The 25,496-nt window shown below is 44.8% G+C and overlaps 1 protein-coding gene across 1 annotated transcript in view; it reads left to right on the top strand.

Moving 5' to 3' along the window:
- The first annotated feature begins 364 nt into the window (after positions 1-364).
- Positions 365-25,496, top strand: part of DAB1 (DAB adaptor protein 1) — a 390,626-nt gene continuing 365,494 nt past the window's right edge. Inside the window, exon 1 of the mRNA XM_053920559.2 lies at positions 365-506. The gene's annotated coding sequence lies outside the window, so the exon portion shown is untranslated. The remainder of the gene's footprint in view (positions 507-25,496) is intronic.

The raw sequence follows: 25,496 nt of genomic DNA, 5'->3' as shown, positions 1-25,496 counted from the left end.
CGCCGGGATGGGCAGTCAGCGCAAGGGCTCCAGAGGGGCGACTGCGAACCGCGGCGCCCCCGCTCGCTCGCTGGCTCGCTGTTCCTCCTCCTCTCCACCGCGACTCCGCTAAGCTCTCGGAACGCGCTCGGCAGCGCAGAGAGCGCCCGGGCGGGAGCGGGAGCGGGAGCGGGAGCGGGAGCCGTAAAGCCCGGGCGAAGGGCGCGCGGCGGGAGGCCAGGAGGCGGCGGCCGGGGAGTCCGCAGGTGAGCAGCTTAGCGGCCCCCGGTGGGTGTGGGGGTGGCTGGGGCGGGGGCTGCGGGAGGAGGCGGGTCTGCACGCCGGGCGGTCTCCTCCCCCTGCTCTGACGCTGGGCCGGTGGCTCTCGGGGAGGATGGACCCAGCTCTGCGCTCGCCCGGGCTTCCCCGGGCTGGAAAGCGAGCCTGAGTGCCGCCGCCCGCCGGGCATGGGGAGCCGCTTCCCGGGCGGCTGCGACAGCGGAGGAGGATGCTCGTGGCGAGCGGAGGTGAGGCGCGGCGGGACAGGAGTTCAGTGCTGTCAGGTGCCCGCTGGGGACACGGCGCCCGGACACTTGGAGCCCCCAGGCGTGGAGGAAGGCTCCTGGGCGCCTCTCTTAGGAGTTCGGCTAGGGGCGCCGCGGGGACGGTGACTGCAGTTTTCCTCCACTCGCTAGGGGAAAGGGGCGACCTCTGCGCCCTCCTTATAGGGCTCCCCCATAACCCCCGATCTCTTTACTTCTGACAACGCGCGGTCCTCTCTCCAGACCTGCTCATCCCAAACACTCGTCTCCAGAACCCCCTGCACCCCTCTTCCTCCTGGGCTTTCGGCTCTACTCATCCATGTACCTTCCTGCTCCTACTCTAAAAGCTACCGGGTTCTCCCGAGCCCTTCTCCCTGCCTCGCTCGCGGCGTTCCCGGGCCGGGCCCGCTTTTCACTTCCCTACACCTCTGCAGCGCTGCGGTTCTCCCCGAGTTGTGGAAAAGCCAGATCTATCGCACTGTCTCAGGAACCCCTATCCTTTCACAGACACCCTCAGAATTACACCCCGCGTCTCCTCCGATCCTGGCCCTTCCGCGGGTCCTCCACCGACTCAGTTCTCTGTCGCGCCCCTACCTCCCTGCCACCCCCGATCGCCCCGCCACCCCGACAGGTCGCTTCCCCAGCCGGTCCCTCTGGCTTCGCTCTGCTCCAGACCAGACGCTCTACTTCGGAGGCAGAGAGCAGTTCCTTCCCCGCTCCCCCGCCCCAGAGAAACTTTAAAATCCCCGTGGTTTGGCCCATGAAGAAGCCATGAAAAGAGAAAATCTGGAGTCAGGGAGTTAGAGATGGGGGAGGTTGTGTCGCGGTGTCGGAAAGGGGTCATTGGATGAGTGTACAAAGTAAATTCCAAAACGTCGGTGGTGGCTGCAGCCGGGACTCTCCTCCCGCTGCCTTCGTCCCGCGAAGTATTATTGTGACCCCTGGTGGGAGGGCGCGTATGTTCTGTGCACTTTTTTAAAGCGTCCTTTTTTTTTTTTTTTTTTTTTTTTTTTTTTTTTTTTTTTTGGCGGTGCTTGTGAACCAAGCAGGGAGATAGGGGACGCGAGGGAGTTGCGCCAGGGAGAGCTGACTCTCGGCTGACGCCGCTTAGCTCCTGCTTAGCACAGTCCCGGGCCCGCCGGACTGTGTGTGCTTCCCTCCCTGTAAACTCCCCTCCACCCCCAACTGCATCACACAAGTCTTCATTGTTGGGGGTCTGCCTGGGCACTTCCGCCTGGACTGAGAGAGTCCAAAGGAATGGGGTGGGGGTGGGGAGGCCCCGGGCGCCTGGAGACCGGGGTCTGGCTCTCGCTGGATTCTCCACGTCGGCGAGTGGGTGGAGCGGAGAGCGCCGCGGCGCGGGCATCTGTGTGCTGCGTCGTGTGTCGGGAGGGTGGGGTGCGTGCCCGTGAGGGTCCGTGCCTGTGCGTGTATTTGGATGCCAGCGCACGCTTGGGCTTATCGCCTTTAGAAAGAGGGTCCAGTGGAAAGCTTGTGGAAGCGAGCGCGCCTTTTGCTGCCCCAGAGTAGGGCGGACGGGTGGGTCCTCGGAGAAGGAAGCTACAATGCAGCTCTCAGCCGGTCGCTGGGACCCTTCCTCCGTCCCTTGTTCCTCCCTCCTCTCCAACTGGCCCTTTCGATACACTTTCACAATGTTTATGGTTTTGAATAAAGGCCTTGTTGGGGTTCCGCTGACACTTCATAACACTTAACATGTTTTTAAGTAATCATACAAATTAAAGGTAGCTTATGTTCAGAACCCCCTAATTATCCTGTTCACGTTTGTACATTTACGCGCCAATTATAGGCCTTTGGGAAATCCATAACATTATAAACCATCCCCACCCCCTGAATTAGCACCCATTGTTTTTCTAATCTCTGCGACTATGAGTGATTCCGCATGGAACCCCCAACTCCACAGGCATGAAGATCGATGGGGGAGGGGAAGTTGGCTGGCGTTGGAACGCTCCACCCTTCCACCCCACCCCATCTCTGTCACTTCCTATCCCGACAAGGCTTGGTGACAGTTCTGGAATCTAAAAGGGATCAAGGATTTTCCTGATTTCCTATTGAGAAGGGTGACCTAATCAAAGCTGTATAAAAGTCAACTTCTAAGCAATCAGAAATTGTCTGCTGATGTCCTTGATTGAAACCCCAGCATTCAAATGGAGTATTGAAGAACTCGCAGACATGACTTTTGAAGGGCTATTGTTCTTTATCCTACACAGAGGCCCTCGTAAAGGTTTAGGAAGTTCAAAATGCAATGATTTGAAAGACTGACATTGTAACTATTTGGCAACGCTGAGAGGATCCGAAGGGATGAGAGAAAAGGCCAAGGTGGGAAGTACAAATGTGTTACTATCTTCTTGGGAGCAGTGCCGTTTTCAAAAGTGGGAATTCGGTTCTACACATCAAGTTGGCAATTAAAGCTCTTCCTAAAGCAGATTTAGAAGATGGCTTTTTTAGTAGGGTTTTTTTTTTTTTTTTTTTTGGTGGTTTGCTTAAGGTCTGAATAGGCGTATCTGAAACATTTAATCATGTTCATTGTACTCAACAATAAAATCTGAATAAAAATTACTTATTGTTGATGAAGCTCATCTCTCAAGCTGTTTCACAGTATGTTTCATTTGCAAGACATACCATTGTGTGAGGCTGCCAGCAAGAGATGGTATCACTTATTGTTCATTTTCTCCTCCCAAAGCAAAGAGGAATATGCTGCTTCACTTCTCTTTGCCCTCCAAAGTAGTTTTTCTGAAATGGGTGGGTGTTTGGCGTGGTACCTGATAGCACCCATCTTACAAATTGCAGCTGGTGGATTTTGGATGCCTGGGGCCACCCTGCAGGCAAATGAAGAATCTAATTGAGGCAGCATTTCATTTTGATAATTCACTCCAGTCAAACATTTTGTTTTTGCTGGGATTCAATCCTTCTCTCAAACTAACAAAGCTAACAAAGCAAGAAAAGTCACAGTTTATGTTTTTTAGATGGCACTTTTAAAAATTGCATAAATTGAAGGCTGCTGTCGGGAACTTTAAATGTTATTTAGGGCTAACTCTTACAAAGAAGGTTCACTTAGTTAAGTGATTGAGGATAAATCACTCTCAGAACCTGTTTCATCATTTGCAAAACAGAGGCAACATTATCCACCTTGTGAGTCGTTGAGCAATTTTCTAGGGGAAAAGGTCTTGTTGGATGCTTTAGCACGTAGCAGAATTTCAGGAGAAGGATAACTTACAGCAACAGAGAGCATGGAATTCTGCTATGGGGAGAGGATGGGATTTGGAATTGGAAGGCCAGGGTTGAATTCAGGTACTTTCTGACTTTGTCATGTTTGGAAAATCACTTCCCTTATTAATAAAAACAAGAATAATTAACCTTAATGGAGTACTTATTAATAGCTACCCTTTTAAGCACTTTGCATGTATTTATTTTTTCATAAATTAAAGTGGATGCTTCTAATTCTGATCCATTTAATTGATAAGGAAACTGGGGAACAGAGAGAGTTGGTAACTGGCCCAAGGTCACTCAGCTGGGAAGGTATAGAACTAGGGTTTGACTATAATAAGCATTCTGATTCCAAGATCTGCCCTACTCACTGTATTATGCTGCCTCTGAGTGGAGAGGTGATCTTGGCTATCTCCCACGTGGGTTGTAAAATTTGTAAAGTTTGATGGGGAACAGTGATGTGACAGGTGATTAGGAGTCTGGACGTGGGTGCTGGACTGCCTGGGTTCAGACCTCAGGTCCCCCAGCCCTGCCAGCTGTGTGGCCCAGACCAACGTATTTAACTTCTCTGTGCTTCAGTTTTCCTTACACTGAAATAACAGTACCTGCCCCAAAGATTGTTGTGGGGATTAGAGGACTTAACACAAAGTGCTTAGAATAGTATCTAGCATGTAATGCTATTTAGTTACTAATATTACCCTTAAATGAGATAAAAAATCCTTCCCTTTGATAATAAAGTGTTTTTTGTTTGTCATTAATATCCTGAGCCTTAAGCATCCTAATAGTATCTTTTCCCCCCTAACCACGGGGTACGGAATAAGAGATATATTTTGGCATTTCAGACAAAGTTTTGTTTTGTTTAGCATATTGGAAATATTTTCTTGAACATTTTTCCTCTTTGTGAGAGGAATTGTGACACCCACCATACTTACGTCTCCATGCCATGGTACCTGCAGCAATTATCTTCAGGAAAAGAAAATGACTGTTTGATGGATTGAATTCTAGAAGCAGATTAGTCAACTCTCCCAATTTACAGATTGGAAAACAAACCAGGCTTGGGGAGATACAGAACTTTACACCTGAGAGGCACTGTCAGAACACAGAATTATTGGACTCTTCGTCCAGTGCTCCTTCCTCAGGACCAGATTGCCTCTTATATCGGGACAAAGAAGTGGCTTGAAAATATAAATACAACTTGGAGGTGGGGAGGTATAGCCAGGCTCAGAGCAAGAGCCGGCAGATGTTCTGTTCTGAAAAACGAATATCCAGTTGGAGAAGGAACCCCCCCTCGGCAGTACATTTATATACATGAAAACTAGCGCTAAACGCAGTCTATGAAATGTGTGTCAGGATAGGAATCTGTGTTAAAACAAACAAACAAACATTAAGTCAATGAATCACTTGAACTCTTCCCTTAGGTTGGAGAGCAAATGATCAGGTTTCTTCTGCGAGATGCTCTTTGTATATTTCTTCCATTTAGTCCTCAGATATGAAAAGGTTTTGGTTCAGGAGTCACAAAACTCCTCTGGCTTCTAGTTCATGAAATATGCAGCATATTCTATTGGAAAGAAATTGCCAGCTTGCTTTTATTATTATTATTTTATTTTATTTGAACCTGACATACAGCCAATCTACAATGCCAGTGGGGGATTCTCATAAAGAGAAAGGAAAACAGAAATAAAATTCTGCTGAATAGAACTCACAGCTAAAATGATAAAAGTTTTGTGGTGGCAAAGATGGGTTATTTAGCTCAGGGAGTAAAAATGAGAGGCGCACCCTCTCAGACAGAGGTAACAAGGTCAGAGTGAACTCAGGTCAGCTGTGTTGACCGCCTACGGTGAGTCTTGCAATATTACCAACCCTAGTATTGGCTGTGAGCTTCATACCAATTTCTTACTCTCTCTGATGGTCAGTCTTTCTGTTTCTTCACTGGACTCATGGTTTATCTGTTCACTAGCCATCAGTCAGGCCATTCCTTTGTCTTCCTTTGTCTGTCCTTGCTTCTGCCGCAGAATTTGTCTCTCAGTCATTCTTTGTGTTGTTGTTGTTAGTGTCACAATTGACAACAAAGGCTGAAAAGTTACAAGGATGCATTGAGAGTGTCTGGGAAATTGAGGAAGCCAACTTCAGTTATGCGCACAGACATCACACCTACATCCATTCAACAAATGTTTATTGAGCAACTACATTGTGTCTGACTCTGGCTCTGTGCTAGGGTGCTAGGCATTATGAGCAGTGCCAAAAATGCAAAGGTGCAATCTCTGCCATCTAGGCACCCAGCTTCCTGCCTAAATAACTTCTCCAGTGTGAGATGTGGTACAGAAAATATCTGCACAGCAGTGGAAGCTTCCAGAGGAGACATTTGTTCCACCTGGAGAAAGGAAAGGGTGGGGAAGTTATTGCGGAAGAGGTTGCAATTCAGCAAGGATGATGAGGAGTTTCTCAGGGGTGGGAGGGATTTCAGACTGAAAGAATTTCATGAATAAAGACAGGTGGGCATGCAAGTTCATTATTTGTATGGAGTTGGGCATAGCTGGGTGTGTCTACAATGTAGAGTATGTGGCTGAAATGGAAGATTTTATACAGTACTTTCCAAAACTGTGTTCCAGGGAACATGAGTGTTCCCCAAGATGGTTGTATTTCAAAGGAAGAGCATTTGAAGGGAAAAATGTTCTGTGCTTGTAAGTACTCAGTAAAGTACTGAGTTATAGATCCTACTCTCAGTAAGACTTGGTATTTACTGACATAATAGAGCCTCAGAGATTTCCTCCAGTAAAGAAACTCATTTTCCAAACTTATGTACCATAGAACCTTTGATTTCAAGGAGCCCCCCCTCAGTGTCTTAAGAGATAGATTAGAGGAAATGTCTGTTGGTAATCACTTATTTTTAGGAAGAACATTTAATTTTATTATGAAAGTAATAGGTGTGATTTGAAATGTAGTATATTCAACACATATAAAGAATATAAATAACAATACCGTAAAAAAGAAACCCAAAACAAGCCTTTGTACCTACCACTTAGCTTAAGAAATCAAGCCATTTAATTGAAGCCCCTTAGTAACCTCTCCCTGATCACATTTCCCACCTGCCACAGGTAACCACTATCCTAAATTTGATGTTTGTCATTCCGTATATTTCTTTTGAACATGCTTCTCAGAAGGACGAACTTAAAACAAATCCCATGGGATTGTCATCTAGTTTATAGCTCATTGTGACAGAGAGAATTAGGAAAAAAAATAGTATTTTATGTAATGAATGTCCAAAAAAGGACATTTACATGTTCTTTAGGGGAAGAAAATGTAGCTTCTCCTTTTAACAACAGTTCCTGAAATGTAGTAGATACTCAATAAGTTTCTGCTGGGTTGAATTGAATAAAATTTGTGTAGTCTGATGCGGTTCATTAAGTTCATGTGGATAAAAAGATTGGGGTAAATTGTTATCCATTGACAGTATTGCAATTCTCTCTGATCAGCATCTTGAAAACATTTTTCATTGACATTCTTTATTTTTTAATCTGGACTTGGAAATAAATAGTAACCGTCATCTATTGAAAGTCTCGCGCCTGTGTTTTCTTGACGTCTTTAGAATCATTGACAATAACCACGTATGTGAGTCCGTCCTGTTAAATAGCTGACTCAGTGGAGGTAGCCACTTCCATTGCAGGAAAATATGATAAAGGTCAATGCTTTCGATCAAAAAGAAAAATTGTGAATGACGATGCTAATTAATTAGTCAGTACCTGGACACTACATGCTTTGAGGGTCCAGTCCTCAGGTCCCGGAGGAGTAACTTCTCATCAGGAACAGAGTGTTACAGTTGGGCACTCTCATACCAACACAGGCATTTCTCTTGATACATGTGAGGGACATCCTCTTGGAAAAGCTCACAGAATCTAAAACATGCCATATTTGGGTGACATTTTCCTTTTCTGTTAGCCTGCCCTATCATATATTATTGCATACATGTCAATATCTAGAATGAACGTGTGATGATTGCTGAGGAATGCATGACAGAAAGAATGAGAGGAGAAAGGGGAAGACTTCCAGGCTCACTGTGAGAGGCTTTTTGTCCCCAGTAATGGTCATTATGGGACACAGTAGATTAGCTTTTCCCACAGGGATTGAAGTTGATCATGGCCAAGAATCTACCCTGAGTGTTTCTGCCTTTGATTTCACTGGTACAGATTTCTGCTGTGCTTCTGGGAGTGGAAGTAAAATCCCAGTGAGAGCAGAACGAGCACTGAGCATTACGTTTGGGTGTGAGTGGTCCGAAAGAATGCAGACACTGCACAGAGGCTAAGGAAGAGGAGCCAGGCCCTGCCGTGTCCTGTGGTTGCCCAGCGATGCCCACCCACTGACAGTGACTTGTGGTGGCACTGGTCTTGAGTTGTGGGACACGTTCTGAGCACGATTGCACGCTCACAAAAGTTCTAAATATAAAATACAATCACTCAAATACACGCATGTTAAACCATACATGCCAATAATCCAACAGTGGGTGAAGTCGAAGGTGGGCCAACCGTGTGCCGAATCCCAGCTATGGCATGTACCGCTGGAACATAGTTTCAATGAATGCAGAAAGGTTACTGTAATGTATTCCTCTGGGAAGCTGAATGCTTCACAGACCACATAGGAGTTGGATTCCTGCCAGCCTTCTGCCATCTAACTTCCTAATTTTAATACAGTTGAATTTATCAATCTTTTCTTTTATGGATAGTACTTTTTATGTCTTGCTTAAGAAACCTTTTCTTACCCTAATGCCTTAAAGATATTCCTTTTTATTATCATCTAAAAGCTTTATTGTTTTGCCTTTTCCTTAGGATCCACAATCCATGTGGGTGGGTGTGTATGTGAGTGTGTGCTTGTGTGTGTGTGTGTGTGTGTGTGTGGTGTGAGGTAGGAATGGGTTCTGATTTTCTTCCACATGGGGAAAAAAATCATCATCCTGGTACTTAGGGTCAATTTCTAGGCATATGTTCTGTCCACTCTTTTGCCTGAATCACACTTCTTTATTACAGCTTTGTAATAAGCATTGGTATTTGGCAGGACAATTCCCCTACAACATTCTTCAAAGATGTCTTGCTTTTTCTTGGCCTTTTGTCTTCCACATATGTTTTGTAATCATTGTTTAAAGTTACCTAATAATACTCTTGAAATTTGGTTGGAGTTAACATCGTTTAGAGATTAATTTAGGAAGAATAACGTCATTATGATATTGAGTATTTTTATTCATGAATACCTCTCTCCAGTTATTTAGTTCTTAGTCTTTCAATACATACTATAATTTTCTTCATAAAGATAGGTACTTTTGTTACATTTATTTCCAGGTGCTTTATATATTTTAGTTGCTATTGTAAATGCTATCTTCAAAAATTATATTTCTTAATTATATGTTGGTTTTCCTCACATTCCACCTGTATTTCTTATTCTGGATGGTGGGATTTAGGAAGGGAGGACAGAAATTCGTGCTCATCGAGTGCTTACTAAGCCCTCGGTGCGTTACAAGCTCTCGTCTGATACTCAGAATAGCCTTAAGGAAAAGGCCGTGGGCAGCTTAGCACCGCTCTTGACTGGATCGCTTCCTTTCTTTATAGGCTGACAGCGTAGGGGATGATGTCCTTTGTCCCCGTGGGCCTGCGGGAGTGCAGAAGTGACAAATGAGGCTAGCGAGGGTGCGATCAGTCCAAGTAGCAGCCATTCCCCTGGTTCGGTTGGTAGAGGTCTTTGAAAGACATCTCTGGTTTTCCCAGGAGAGCGAGGACATGTGCACAGGTGGCGCAGACCTCTCCTGGTCAGACACCCTGTCTGACATAACAGGAGCCGGGGCCTGGGGGCCAGAGTCTGGCTCCAGACACACTGGTCCAGCACTGCGGGCCGGCCGTAGTCACCTGGCTGCCCGAGGGGCAAGTTTTGGCTGGTAGCTACAGTCTAATTGGACTTTTGAGGCTTCTCTCATGTCAGTGAATGTTGTTCCCACTTTGACACGGGAGCCACCAGTTGAGAGACATGAAGACGTGTCCAAGTCATCGAGCTGAGCTGGGACAGAACCCAGGCCCCCTTGCACCCGTATCAATGCTCTTTCCACCTCATGTTGCCTTAAAATCCTCAAATATACTATGACGATGTTAGAGTGGAATACCGGGAGCACATTCCACTTGAGGAAGGACCACTGTGTGTGGAAATGATAACATAGCTGTAAAAAAGGGACAGTGAGAGAGATGTCCGATTGCGGCATCATGTCTTGTTGATTATGACTTGCCAGTTGTGCCCTCTTCCCTCCCTCCTCCTCCTCCTCTTCCTCCTCCTCTCTGTCTCATTCCTTATGACATTGATTCTTTCATAAGCCCACTCCCACTTATTTCTTCTCATTCAAATAATATTTATTTTTTAGGGTGTAGGACAGATATTTATTTCTGTCCAACAGTTACCGCTGTGAAATCAATGATAAAATTTCAAATTGTCAGGTGGTCTACCTCTGTCCCTGTTCTCTCCTATCTGCCATCAGCGTGTTTCACTGTATTTTCCTGGAATGAAGATAATATATACCATACTAGTTTAGGTTGGTATAGAAGAGGATCTCTCATAGAAAGCAGGATGAGGGGATGCACCACTTGCTTAATTTGATAATACTATATATTTTCTCTTTGTTCTATGTGTGGGTTCATAGCTGTGGGGCCAGATGTCATTCTGAATACATTTGAGAGCAAAGTCACTCCGAGATACACTTAAACATATCAGTGGAGAGCAAAGTCTTGACTGAGGAGCCATAAATCAACATGGCTGGGAAGAGGCAGGTTGAATGCTGGACTAACATTGCCCTATTTAAAAAAAAAAATAAATGAAAGCCATTCCACATAGGCTTAATCTAAGTTTGCCGCTTCCTTCTGCCTGCTTTTTCCAGGCTTATGTATCTTTCTCAGGCTTCCTGAGCCCAGTCTCTATTAAACACCACACTTCATTACGCCTTCACTTGTTCTGCCTGTTACTTCCTGTGCCACCGTCTGAAGACTGAGAGCCCCTCAGGGGCTCTGTGGACTTGTCCTTCATGCCCTGCATGCTCACTGTTTGAGGAAGTTCACCTTAACTACTTGCTGCCTTTAGTGTTTAAAGCCCACCACAGTTCCTTTGCAGTGGAGGTCGAAGGGTCCCTATAGTGAACTGTTTTGAATCTATGAAAACAGAATAAGTGCTTTCTGTTATAATTTTAAACATTTCCTTTTGGGACATGTTTTTAGGTCCTTTTATTCCAAAACTGTGTCTTTTCTGTCCTCTCCCTCCCTCCCTCTCTTCCTTTCCTCCCTTCCTTTTTTCCTTCCCGTGTTATCAAATCAACCCCTTTTGAGAAGAAGGGTTCTCAACCTAAAGGTGCATAGCGTGATTTGACAGTTTCTACAATGCGCTGTGTCCCCCATATTCTCACACGCATCATTTCACTGCAGCAGGAAGGTATTTGGAGAGGGTCAGGAGGTAGATTTTGTAGGTCTTGTCACACCCCATAGTAACAGAAGTGTTTTACGTGGGTGATTCTTCACACGGTGGACTGTCTGCAGCTGATTTAAAATTACTTCCTAAAGAAGGAACTCTGCCCACCAGTGTGTGTCAGGGGTTCAGACTGCCTGTCTGTGCTATCCCTCAACACACCCAGACCCACACCAGCCACACCCTGGTGCCCAAGCAGAATGGAATCACTTTAATGATATACATTGTATCAGTGAGAGTCTCCACAGGAGACACATAGCAGGTCACTTAAAGGGAAGAATTCAATGCAGGAAACTTGCTAGGAGGTGTTGGAAGAGCTGAAAGTAAGTGTGACAACAAAACAAAGGACCAAGAGTAGCCCACCTGCATTTAGATCTGCAGGCACTAAAGGAGGGTATAGTGTTACCAGAGCCCACCAACTGGGCTGTTGGAAGTGTAGCAGAGGCTGGGCGGTGAAAGCAGGCACCACACAGGGGTGGGCCGGAACCTCAGTGGAGCCTTGGCCAATTCTGGGGATGATGTCTTGAAGCAGAAAGAAAGGGAGAAGGGGAGAGAGAGACCCTAGCTTCTCCTCAACCTTCCTTCCCATCTCCTGCCAGTCTTTCCCATTGAGTGCATCTAACTGGAAGTCATTGGCCAGGGGGCCTGGGAAATGTAGTTGGGATCGGCCTCTTGCTACACTCAATAGAGAGGGGAAGGGGCCAGGAGGCAGAGGACTAGTTCATGTGCCAGGAAAAGAAATCTCTGACACAAGTGTTTGCTAGTGTTGCAGGGCTAAAGGAAAACGATGAGGTGAAACACTTACTCCTCCTCTTCCCTCTCCCCCAACCCCAGCCCACCCCACGTCCTTTGCAGAAAGTTGAGAGGGACTCTACTGGCAGTGATCTCTGTCCAGCCACGGTGAGGCGATTCGGTGTTGCGTGCTTGGTGAATCGTTTGTTAGGAGTAGGACCGAACAGTCTTTCCTTTTCTGCAGTTCCCAAATCTGAAAGCCTCTGAAAACACAGGGTGGGTTTTTATTTTTTATTTTTTAGAACTTGTTTAGTGGCAATACCTGACCTGATCTGACCTGAACTTTCATGAGACTACTTATAATAATTATTGATCTGAGTGCAAATAGTCATACATATGGCTTAAGAAGCACTAATGAATTTGATTGCAGGGTGTCACCCCAAACCCAGGAAGGGATATTACAAATCAAAGGTTAGTGTATGGCATAGGATATGCTGCCTTTCTAAGATGCAAAATAGAATCTGTGTTCTTAACACATCAGACGAAGTGAATTTGAATACGGGATTGTGAACCTGTATTTTAACGTGACAGAGGGAGAGTGAATGGAGACAGGCCCTGGAAGCACGCGGTTTTGGGCGGTGCTTCTCTGGAATCACTGGATGCTGAGCTGGACCTGCCCCTGCAGACTGGCAGAGCAGCCTGCTGGTTCTGTGGAAGGGGGCACTCGGCTTAGGTTGGAGGCCTGGCACAAAGGACATAGGGGCACCACGGCGCTAATAGGGGAGCTGGAACCATTTCATTCCTCTTTGCAGTGAAGGTCTGAATCTTTGGTTTCGTGCATACATGGAAGTGCTCGACATTTAGATGGAATAAAGGAAGCCAGCAGGTGCATATACGGTGGATCGGCGTTCTGGGCATCTCATATTTCTGTAGCATTTCATGTGTGTGTGCATGTGTGTACACACGTGTGCCATTCAGGTATCTCCTCCTTCGATCTTTAGAAGAGTCAGATAGACAGGGTGGGTGTTGTTATCCCCATTTTACAGATGGTCAAACCACGGCTTAGTTTGGCCAATAACTAGCTCTGTGGCCATTGCAAAGACCCTTAACTCTCAAAATCTCAAAAAAAATGAGGAAAAATGAGGTCTTACAGGGTTGTTTTATAAATCAGAGGACGTAACACCCACAACACAATTAGAACTGTACCGGGTGCACACTGACAGGGCACAAGTGGCGGTTCTTTCTGCCTCACCCCTCCACCTGCAGACACGTGGAATGGATTGCAGGAAGTCACACAGGTGTTCCCCTTGAAAGGACACGCTTCAGTATAATGAAGAGAATTCAGACTTGAATGATGACAGACATCCGCTCTCTGTGTCCCCTTCCTTCCCCCCTCAGTTTTAGAAGGGGGATCTTGAACGAATGCCACCCTGTGCTAATTTTCCCTTCCTTCCTTCAGAAATTGGGTCATGGTTTGTCGTGCCCTTGGTGGCTTCTCCTGTCTTCACAGGTCAGGATACAGTTTGCTATTTTGTTTACTCCAAATCTGACTGGAGGGGAGAAAGCCAGCGCCACACACACACAATTTGCTGCAGAAAGCAACTTTATTTCTTGTCCCCACGCTGGGGACTTGGTTTGTCATAATTCACTTTAGAGGGGCATAATAAAATATTTTCCTTTTCTGAATATTTTGTAAGATTAATAAAGCTGCACTCTTAAGGAGAGTTTATTAATCCATAACTTACAGAAAACTCCAGAGAAAGAAGATATGAGCTATGTTCTGTAGGTAAAGACACCGAGCATGCCACTACTGGAATGGAATTATGCATACATTATTCATCTAGCTACCTTCTAGGTGCACTACGGGTTGCTGATATGGTGGCAACTTTGTCTTCGATATGATCTAAACAAGCAGTTGTTTGATTTTAGTTTTAAATTGGGAGAGTGTGAAAGAGAAGGTGGCAACAGGTAGAATGAGCACAGTCGTCAGGATGCTGATCTTTTCCGTCCCCTTGGCTGTACTGCAGCTGCGTGGCGTAGACACAGAGGCAGGCATGTGGACCCTGCTCCTCGGCAGAAAGCCACACACACCGGGTTTCTGCTGTCTGTCCAATGGAGACGGTGATGCTGGTGGGAACGATGGCAGTGAGGCTGAGGGTCACGGTGATGGGGATGAGGAGGTAATGGTGCCTCCGTGTCTGTTACAAGGAGTAATGATTTATGAGAGAGGACTTTGTCCTCTATCATTTCATCCATTTACTCATTTATTGAGCCCCTACCGGTACTGGAACCATGGTGAGCTCCATGGTTATAGCCATTAAAAAGACACAGGCTCCATCCTTAAGATCTGGAATGAGTCTGAGAAGCACAAATAAACAGATAATAATGTGATGGCTAAGTATAACCAAAAAAGTACTAATTGAGGTAAAAAAAATAAGACATAAATTTTGCCTGGGTAAGGAAGGGTCAGTGTCTAAGTTAAATATTTTGAAGGCAACTTGAACTTTGCAGGTGTGTGTTTTTGTGCAATAACTATATTCTGGGTACCGTGCCAGGCTTACAGGGTAAGTGTGACAGAAACTATAGTTGCTTGTATAGTGCGTACAGTCTTCTGGGGAAGATGCAAAATCGATGAAGGCATGAAGGAGGCATGTCCTAGGTCAGGGGCCCCTGATAAAAGTAGAGATGGGCACTTCTGGGTGTGGGGAGTCCTAACTAAGTTACTGTGACTGGGTCATAAAATGCTGGGGTGGCCAGAGCCAGAGAAAGTGAGGCTGGGAAGGTACGCGGGGCCAGTTCATGGACACCTTGTCACCCAGTATTAGCCCTGAGATTGTGACTGGGTGAAATGGCCTTTTCTTAGTGCCACCTTCTCTGCAGTTCCCTCAATTCTCCTATTGCCTTTGGTCAAAAAGCAGTCTAAGGAGAAACATGGTTATTTTTAACTAGGTGAAATGAGGATGTGTGTGGTGCATTTTAAGGGCCTTTCATGTGCCTTCAGTTCTGCAAGATCAGGTGCCTACAAGGGCTGTGCAGTGGACACTGGTGAGTGAAACAGTTAGGGGGCGGGTTGGAGAGCCCCCATTCAGCTCAGCCGACAGTTGCAATATGGGAATGCTGGAGCAAAGTAGTCAGGTTCTCAGCTAGAAGTCTTGTTTTTTAAATGTGAAATCCCTCTGTTTAAGGTTTTGGCACTAATATAACGTTGAATGTCAGCTGTAATTGAAAAATTAAAAAGTAAAAAATTGGCACTAAATCAGGTGAGACAAGAAACAAAAACACATTTTCAGGCTAAAGATAGTGGCTCTGTGGACTTTGTTTTTTAAAACTCAGGAACCACTCTTTGGTGAATTCTGGCCTATTCTTTATACTTAGTACATTATGATTACGTAAATCTCCGTCAAGGGGACGTTCAGTCAATATACCAAGGGGTCTATTGGACCATTTTCGGTAAAGGAAAGTTTCTGCAAGACAGTTGCATGGCGGAAATTGGTCCTCATTTATCTTTGTTTCCTCAATCACCGTGTTTGGTGTTCTGATCAAACAGTTCTGTCTGATACAGGCAAAAACTGCAGTAAAAGCGGCCTCCAACGCAATTCTTAGTGGTGTGTGCTTAGCGGTTTGCTGGACAGCACTGAGGTTTGTTATCTGTCTAAGTCTATAGCTGCCTTAATTAGGCTCGTTTTGTGCTGCTCCCAAGGCAAATCCCTGCAGTGAGTCAAATGAGTAGTTTTAGGGTCTGTAAATGACAGTGTTCTGTGGCTTTCTCATTTAGGGTTGAGATTCCCAGCCCCTGAAATATGCACATTTCAAACCAGAGTGAGAACACAAGCAACTTAGTAGTTATTGTGGAATTGAGTGAATGTCATAAATATTTATTTATCTTTTTCATAGCTGGCATAAAAATGGTAGGATATAAAAAACTTGTTCACTATAAAAACAACAGAAAATTCATTGGCTATACATCTCCTGAATGCATGTGTCTCCTTGGGTTTTCATTAGCGTCTAGCAATATACTTTGAGAAATTAGATTTGAGCAGAAGCTTCTGCAGAATGTGAAAGCTCCTCGTGTTCATAATTAACCCGTTATCAGTGAGGACCCGCTGCAGGCTGCAGTCATCTTTAGGCGTATAGTGGTTGTAGTCGAATGCAATGAATTTTTCTTTCAGAATTTTTTTAAGAAATAGTACTTTTGTTTACCGAATCTGGAAAATACAAAAGAGTATAAAAGAGAAAAAAGTCGCCCGCAGTGTTTCTACCCAGAGGCACCCCGTTCCGGTTTTGCACTGCAGAGATAAAGAGGCCGGGGCCGCGGCCAGACCAGCGCTGGACTCAGTGCGGGTTCCCCCTTTGAGTTCATCTTGGCAGGTCTTACTCTCTCACCTGTAAAATAGAAATGAGTCTATTATCTATTTTACTCAATATTTTATTATTGAACCAGATAATGCATATTCAGCATTTAGGATATTACTTGGCGCATAGAAAACATTTTAAAAATGAGCTATTGTGATTATTTTTCTATTATTCTTGTATAAACATCTTTATGGAGTTCGTGTTATCAATACACTATTTTTTCTTTTGTAAAAAGAAACTCGTATTGTTCCCATAGCTTTAAAAAAACATTCTCTAAATGTCCTTGTTAACAGTTATACAACATTTCTTTACATGCGTGAGTCATCATTTAACTCTTCCCCTGTGTATTTAAGGTGTTGCTCATTTTTTTTTTTTTTTAGACTTTAGTTTTTTAGATGGGAGGGGAGGGAGAAAGAGAGGGAGAGAAATATCAGTGTGTGGTTGCCCCTCATGTGCCCCCTACTGGGGACCTGGCCCGCAACCCAGGCGTGTGCCCTGACTGGGAATGGAACTGGCGACCCTTTGGTTTGCAGGATGGTGCTCAATCCATTGAGGCACATTAGCCAGGGCTCATTCTTTTTTATTATAAATTATTCTTTGATGAATATTTCCATCCCTTAATTTTTTGTGGCAACTTGATTTCTGGTTAGAGAGTGGCCCGTCCCACAAGGGGAGTGGGTGGAATACCGCCGGCACATCCCGTCGGGACTTCTGTTAATGATGGAAACGTCCCGTGTCTGCACTGGCCAATTAGCCACACATGGCTAGTGAGCACTTGAACCGTATGTAGTTGGTGTGCTGGCAAACTGAATTTTTTTTTAAAAAAATTTAACACGATTTAATTTTAGTTTAAATAGCCCCACGAGGCCAGTGGCTACCGTATCACACAGCGTGGGCTGACGCTGTCCTCATTCAAAGTATGGAGCGGACCGAGGCTGTGATTGTGTTTTTTATGCAGATATACCCATGGAACACTTAGCTTTTCTTCTGGTCTTTTCGTCCCTGGTGTACAGTCTCAAGATAGTATATTTTCCCTTTCTATGTATGCATTCTTTCTTTTTTTCCCCCTTGGATGGAAGGTTGATAGAGGATGTGTCGCATGCCAGCTACCATGTCAAGTTAGAAGTCTGAATTTAAAATGTTGACTATTTGAGGACCCTTCAGGTTGTCCTCAAATAGTTATCAGGTCTGGGTGTGGTCTGGCTGCAGGCATGGTTGGAGCTGAGGGCCCAGTCAGCCTTGGTTTCGCATGCCAATTTACTTTCTCTGGTTGGCTGTGTTAGAAAGCTCTTGCGAAGCAGTGACTAACGCGGCCACCAACAACACAGGATTCCATCCTGCTAGTGTAGCAACCCTGGCACAGGAGAAAGAGCTCTCTCCCCAGTGGATCTACAGAATGGTGTTGAGCTGGCTCTTAGAAGACTTGTTCTCATTCCTGAATAAATAACTCTGGTCAGGGTTGGGGAGGTAGAATTCATGCCCATTGTCCACCTATGGTGCCAGATGGTGAGGGCAACCCCACTAAACTACATGGACTAAAACTGGAATAAGAAGGTGATACTCCAAAAGAAAATCAGAGTGGGAAACACTTGCTTGGCAGGTGGGCAGGTGCTATGAGATTAATGCTCACTGCATTATCTCTCAAGCATTCTTGGTTCCCTCGATTCTCTTCATAAGAAAGTCACTTTGTTGGATGAGGAAGACAATTTTCTGTCCTGTGAATTACTATCAATTTACATAGCAGGCTTCTATCATTGAATGGGACCATTCCCTTATCCAGAGGGTGGTCCTGAGATGAGTCTTCCAATTATAAAAGCATTGGGATGTTTGGATTCTGTCTGGTCTTCCTCTCTCTGTGTTTGTGACAGTCTGTTCACAAGCTCATTCCTCCTCTCCGGGAAGTAGGTAACTGTGCCCCAGAGAGGTAACAAGGTAAGTAAATCGATGCAGCTATTGTGATTATTTTTCTTTATGAATAAGGCAAAAGATATATTGCCTAAACCCCGTCCTAGAAGTATTTGAATCAAAGCTGATGGGATTTGCATGTCAGGGTCGAGATAATCTAGGAATCTGTTAGAGTGGGCACTTCAGCCCCCAGCTGGCATACTGCAGCAGTATCTTGGGACTTATGGGTGTAATTAAACCATCCCTATTAGTAATTACAAAAAGGGATTCACTGCCCTTAATGGTGACTGCAACATATCAGATCTTCATAGAAGCATGAAGCTATTTATTTCATCAGCAAAATTCATGTAAAATATTTTATTAATATTCCAATTTTCTGATTCAGCTCCTTGTGCAATAAAATATGGTGACTAAAACAGTTTCCTTTTTACTGCTCTGGCTCAGCTTCGTGAGAGAGGTTGACGTTTTGAAGCACCCTTCGTGCCCATTTCCCTTTAAACTCTCCAGCATACAGCATGCTGGCAAATTAATATTCCCTGACTCTACGATGAGATTGACCTCATAGGTGTAAGTTCCTTTCTTGTCCTAACATCTACTGTACCGTGAAATTAGGGGCCTTTTCTGTTTCTAGCTATATATTTTGACTTCATCTTCTCTGTGGCAGGAGTGGTGGAAGGGACCGCAATTTAGATATTGTGTCACCCTAACATATTATCAGCTTTTAACTAGCCAGTCATTACTGCATAATGGGGCAGGCAGTGCCAGGAACGCCGCTCACTTTTTAGTGCTTTTTCATTCCAGCTGGAGTCCTAGAGGAGGTCTTCATATTAAAAAGGGACTGAAACTCTGGGGTCACTGCTGCTGAGTCACCTGTGCTGATTTGAGTTACCTGTGTCCAGGTGAAAGAAGTGAACCACTGATGGGCAGTATAGCAGGGAGTCCTAGGATGGGAGAGAACACGGGGCTTCTCTTATCAGATCAGTTAGAAGACCTGTGTGTCCTTGAGCTACTTACGTGACTTCTCAGGACCTACATGTTCTCAGCCAAGAAAGAACGGTTTGGATGAACGATCTTTGAAGTCCCTGCCCTCTGTAACCCTCTGATTTTATATACACTGTTACTTTGTTCATCTGCAATAATACCTGATGATTGGTGTACGGTTGAGAGCTACCTGCACATACGCTCCCCTCTTTCTTATTAGCCTTCCCAGACCCCCTTGACCTAGGCTCTGTTCATCTCTGTTATTATCGTATATTTTTTTACAGTGATTTTGTGTATCAGAATGGGTGCTTTTGTGTGTCTTCTCTGTGAGGGCAGGTGCCTTTTCATACATATGTATCCATACATGCAAAGTATTTTTCAGTGAGACACTCAGTACGTATTTGGCAACCATAATTTAGAGATCTTACAGGGACAGACAAAAACAAATACAGATACGGGTATATCTGAAAACTCCTATACAGTCGTGGTGAAATTGCTAAGGTACTGACACCGTGTAAAGTTAACTCCGTAGTTTCTCAGGGAGATTTCATTTTAATGTATATGACAGGCCACATTTTTGCAGTTGAGTAGAGAGGTAAATCATTTCATGCACATAATGGAATCCTTTTATGCATTTCCGATTATTCAGCGCCTTATGGTAGGCCATGCTATGTTACTTCCCATCATGTCGGAATGTGCCCTTTGGGCGGTAAGGTCCTTTCCGTGATTTTAAGAAAGAAAAGAGATTTCCCACCGTTCTCACTGGTGTTTTGATGTTTTGAGATTGTTTTTGCATGGACTCTGGGAGAGCTAGTCTGCAAAGCAAGACAATGTGAATACATCTCCCCAAATCAATGAGAATCGTGCTGTCCTCTAGAAAATTAGGTTTGGGCCACATCAACGTCAGTGCCTGAGACTGAATAAATCCCATTTCGTGATTGCACTGTGTAAGAATTGTGTAATATGTCTAGATGGGCACAAGCTATGATTGCTTCTCTTTCCTCAGCATTACTGAATGGTAATGCAGTGGATTCATGTGAGAAGTGTCTCAAATAAACAGCCCAGGCTACATGAGATCATTTAGGGCCCGCACTTGGGAGGTCTCCGTGGACCAGTGTAAGATATGTTGCTATTAACCAGAGACAATGGGAAAAACATCCTTTGTGGCTTTTTTTTTAAAAGACTGATATTGGCATGAAGCATTTAAATAATCTTGTTTCCTACAGTATCATGTGTAGGTTCAGCTGCAGCTTGGTACTTCCAGCTGGGGAGTTCATGGGTAGGCCAGGTGACCTTTCATAACATTTGTTCATTCAGCCTCTTAAGTAAGTGCCTACTTCGTGCCAAGCACCGTTTTAGGTTCACCTCCACAGACCGAGAGCCTACTGTGTTTGCATTCTCTGCCCCTCAGGTGTTGAAAATTAACCAGAAAATAAGTGCTGCCGTATGATGCCCTGTTCACATCTCGCATGGACTTGCAGCCTCTCAGTGATGGTGTCTCAGGTCTGCTGCAGCCACACTGGGAGGGGAGCCCTCCGGGGCTGAGGCCTTGGGGCTGTCACACACCAGTTCTATTTTAGGTTTGAATGAAATCCAAATGATGATTTTAAAGGCCCTCTTATTTCCTGATCCGTTGGAAACTGCCCATAATTTGAATTCAGCAAGTGCTGTGCCTGGGCAGCCACACAGTCAACCTGTGAGTACCTGAAGCCTGGGGAAGGTAGACCACGCCCTGAGGACTCAGTGCTGCCCACCTCAGAGCTGCTCTCTCTCCCATGTCAGGTCTGGCCCCTGATGTCCTAGATTTGCCAGGTCTTCATTGCAAGGCAGGAACCTTGGGGTTAATTGAGTCCATTAGGTCTATTATGGCCGGAGTTGATGCATGTTATTTTTGTACCTTGAATGTGAATGATCAGCTTTCATGGAGAAGCAATAATGAATTCAGCCTCAGCCGTTCAGGTGACTAGGCATGTGACCTTGGGCAAGTCACTGTATATCTCTCAGCCTGCTTTTCTTATCTGTAAAGTGAGGGCTTTTTACCGTTAACATTCTAGGGTATATAGATGGGATTCTGGCCCTCAGCACTGTGCTTGTTAGACCAGTGAGCTGATGAGAGGCATTGGGGTCATAGGTACGGTACAAGCGATGGGGGTTCTCAGCCTTAGCCTGCCCTCTAAAGCATATATGCCTATGACCCAAGTAAATAGGCTTGTCAGCATCCTACTTTAGCTCACAGAATGATGCAAGCCTAGAATCTCAGGCCTGAATTAATACTACATGTTTATTTAATTAGGGCAGTCCCATTCTGAGACCAGGAAACCGGGCCACCCTTCCATTCATCATGTTACTCTTTCATTCAGTATTTGCTGATGTTAAACACCTGCCATAGGTTTGGTGCTATGCCCAGTGCTAGGAAAACAAAGAAGAATGAGGTACAGTCCCTGTCCACAGTCCCTCCTCACCCTTTACAATGGAGCAAAACCCTTGCACTACACTCCATTTGCTCTTAATTGCTTTGCCTTGTGGGTTCTCTGTGGCTGGAAGTCTGTTTATGGTGAGTCGGTTGCCACAAGCAGAGAAGAAGGGGAGAAAAATTCTCATTTCTGGCTCCTGCCAATATCTTTAATCATTGCAAGCTTAAACTGGAGACTGAATTAGAGGGAAGAACTGTGAAAAGTCTGTTTATAAACGAAAGCCCCACCAGGAGTCAGAAAGCATTTCCCCTGATGAAAGACTTTAATATTGGAAGGACACATGATCAAAACTGTAACCCAGCCTTCAAGTCAGTGTTCAAAGGAACTAACGGTGACACAGAAAGTGAAATGTAGTAGGGCGCCCCGTGAGGAACGGGACGAAACCCAGGAAGCCTTGAAAGGCCTCGGTGTGGCCAGTCCGCGGCCAGAGCCAGCATCTGGGCATGGCCTCGCTGACTGTAGCAGGCGTGCGTGTTGTTGAGACGTTCAGAGTTGTGAAACAAAGGCTCGAAGTGTTTGCCCCAGACTTGTAAACGTGGAGAATTTTCTGCTTTGCATTTTAAGATAGAAAAGAAATACATTTCCCTGTAAACTCTGAAATCAAAAGTTGGAAGTGGAATGAACTATTTGTCGTTGAGGAGAGGTTTGTGAGATTTAACATACTGACTCATTCTCAGGCAAGTTTCCAGATGGAAGAAAAATACTCCAAAACAACCGGAAAAAAGTAGTTTTGTCCCTCGCATCATTTAAAAATGCTGTAAGTTTCTGTTACCTCCCTTCCCTCACCACTGCCTGCTGAACTCCTGCTCCTCTGTCAGGGCCCCGGGCCATTGCCCTCCCCTCTCTCAGGCCTTCCAGAGCCTATCCTCCCCGCCACCCGGGCAGAATCGGCAGCTCGCCTGATCGTTCTCCACCTTCTAGTTATTCATCTACACACAGTCACTTCCTTGAGGCTCTTGTGTCTCAAATGCAGTGACCTGTCTCCTTCGCGTTATAATCTTCTCCCTTGCCTAGGGCCTTGCTCAGAGAGGCACTCCATCATGTTGACTGCAGGAATGAATGGAAAACCTTTCACAGGTGGTATCTCTGGTAAACTTGAGCAACCCTGTGGAAGTGGTTTTGTTGTGAACGATTTCTCAGGGATTGGGTGTAAGTGGACAGAGTACGCCTGCCGTATCGACAGATAACACAGAGGCCGAAGAGCCAAAATAACAGTCATAAGACAGATCTTCACACATGAGAAGGGTTGAGTGAGTCAAATAAGGTAAAATTTAAAGGAGTTAAGTGTAAAGTCTTGCACTAGGTACAAACCATTATTTAGAGCGAAATAGAATGTAGTGACTCTCAGGCTGCTCTTATGAAGAAATTGGGGGAGGAAGGGAATTGATTTAAGTTAATACAAGTCACCAATAGGCTATTCAAGATGCCCGATCAGCCTTAGGGTAGATTAATGGAAGAATTAGTACTTAAAAAAGTTAATAGTGAATTCCCGTCTCTGCCCTCTGGAGGGCCAATCAAAAGTTCAAGTATGTTTGGGCACATCTGTCTCCCGTACCAAGTAGCGGGTCAGCTCCTTTTCCTAGAGCCTAGCACTAGACTTGGAATGTAGTAGGTTAGATAAATATTAGTGGAACAGGAACTGGTGAAATTAGAGTGTGCCTGGAGGAATATATTTAGTTGAATGGTCAAAAAGAAAGACAGAGAGAGAGAGAGAGAGAGAGAGAGAGAGAGAGAGAGAGAGGAAGGGAGACAGGGAGACAGGGAGGGAAGGAGAACGGGAGAAAGGGAGAAAGAAAGAGAGAAAGAGCCCTGACCCGTGTGGCTCAGTTGGAGCATCATCACGCAAAGTGAAAGGTTGTGGGTTTGATTCCTGGTCAGGGCACATCCCTAGGTTGCGGGTTCAGCCTCCAGTCAGGGACGTACAAGAGACGGCCAATTGGTGTTTCTCTCATATTGATGTTTCTTTCCCTCTTTCTCTCCCTTCCTCCCTCCGTCCCTTCCCCTCTCTAAGCATGTCCTCTGGTGATGATTAAAAAAAAATGAAAAGAAAGAAAAGATTGTTCCTCAAACAATTAGAAAAGTAATAGAAGCAACCAGAGACGTTTATACTTTGAAACACATGTTTGTTGGCACAGGTGGGTGTATGGGGGAAGTGTGGAGTATAATCACCATTTTCAAACATTTAAAAAACTGCCATGTGGAATGGGAATTAGAATTCTTCTGTTTACCATCCAAGGTGTGGAGGTCAGAAACAGCAAGGTTGGTTCAAAGAATTGTCTGTGTGAAATGGTTTATATGAGATAATGTGCTCCCTCTCCCAGATTTCATAGGCTGAAAAAATTGAGGGCAAAGGGTACTGTAGCAGTCTGCCACATTGGATCGGGGGATTAGCTACAGTGATTGCTGAGCATCCTTCTAATTGCAACATTTTATTATTTCTTTGGAATAAACGGTTTCTTTTTTACTCCAGGAAAAAACATTTATTTTATTAATATAAGAGAAACTATTGTTGTTCTGCTTTACCTTCTTATCACAAGTGAACATCGCAAGAGAGACATGTATAGAGGAAGCATTGTTTTTGCTATTCTATAGATTTAAAACCCCACTGACTTGGTGTGGACAAATGACTTTTTCAAGGTCTTAGAGGAGCTGGGTCCTTGACTTAATAACAAGAGCTCACAGTCTGGCTATGTGAGCATTAGAAGATCCCTAAGAGGTAGATTTTGTCCTTGTCCCAGCTTTAAGATCAGAAAACCAAGACATAGAGATGTTAAGTACTAGTACATCATCAAGGTCACATGGCTATTAAGTGGCAGAGCCCGTGTTGAACCCAGACAGTGTGATTTCAAAGCTCATCATTTTAACCGCTGTGGTTGGCTTGCATTTCTGTCATCAGTGTGACATCTCTGATGATGAATTGCTAGAATTGTCAAGTCAAAGAGAAACCAATAGTTTACTTTTGTATCAACCATTCAAATAATCAAGATACAAAAGTAACAACTAAAACTGTGTTGTTCCCCCCCCCCCCACCCCTCCCAAATGTGGAGTCCTGGGATCTGTGTCAGAGTTTAGCAAGAAAAATTGAAAAACAGACAACTTCCAAAGGGCCCCAGAAAATCAGTGGTACATCCTTCACTTTCCCGTTCAGCAGGAAGGTGTTAGGTTAAATGGATTTTTCCAAACCTGCATCTAATGTTTTGAGCAGCCAGACCTTTTTTGTGCTTCAGTGACTGAACAGAATAATGGAAGCATAACATAGTGTCTTGGAGTCTATTGGCTCTTTTCTGATTTATCTAGACTTCTGGGCGCTCTTGACCTTGCTGTGTCTTTTTGCCTAGCCCACCTTAGAACTTATTAAAATGCTTTGGGTGGTTTGGCCTTAACAATGAATACCCCTTGCTGGCTATGCTCCTTTAGCTCGTGTCTTTCCCCTATTTCCTGCTTTCACTTCTTTTCTCTACTATATTCGCCATGCCCCACATCCGTTTTCCCTCTGACCTACTGTCTCTGGGACCTGTTAGCTCCTGGATTAGTAATATAAGGTAAAACTCGAGGTGGACAGTGGAAAACTGATAGCTTGGTGGTGTCTGTAAAATTAGGTAGCATAGCCTCTGTATTTAAGAAAGGAATGGTATCGATCTGTACTCTCCAATATCGTAGCTACGGGCACCCATGGTTATTTAAATTTAAAGTAAATAAAATGTAATAAAACATCCAATTGCTCAGTCACTCTGGCCACATTTCAAGTGCTCAGGAGCCTCACCTGGCTAGTGGCTGCTGTAACAGAGGTAGTGGACAGCACAGATACACACCATTTCCATCACTC

This window comes from Desmodus rotundus, chromosome 3, assembly GCF_022682495.2.
Source record: "Desmodus rotundus isolate HL8 chromosome 3, HLdesRot8A.1, whole genome shotgun sequence".
Taxonomy (NCBI): Eukaryota; Metazoa; Chordata; class Mammalia; order Chiroptera; family Phyllostomidae; genus Desmodus; species Desmodus rotundus.
This window is presented reverse-complemented; position numbering and strand designations above follow the sequence as displayed.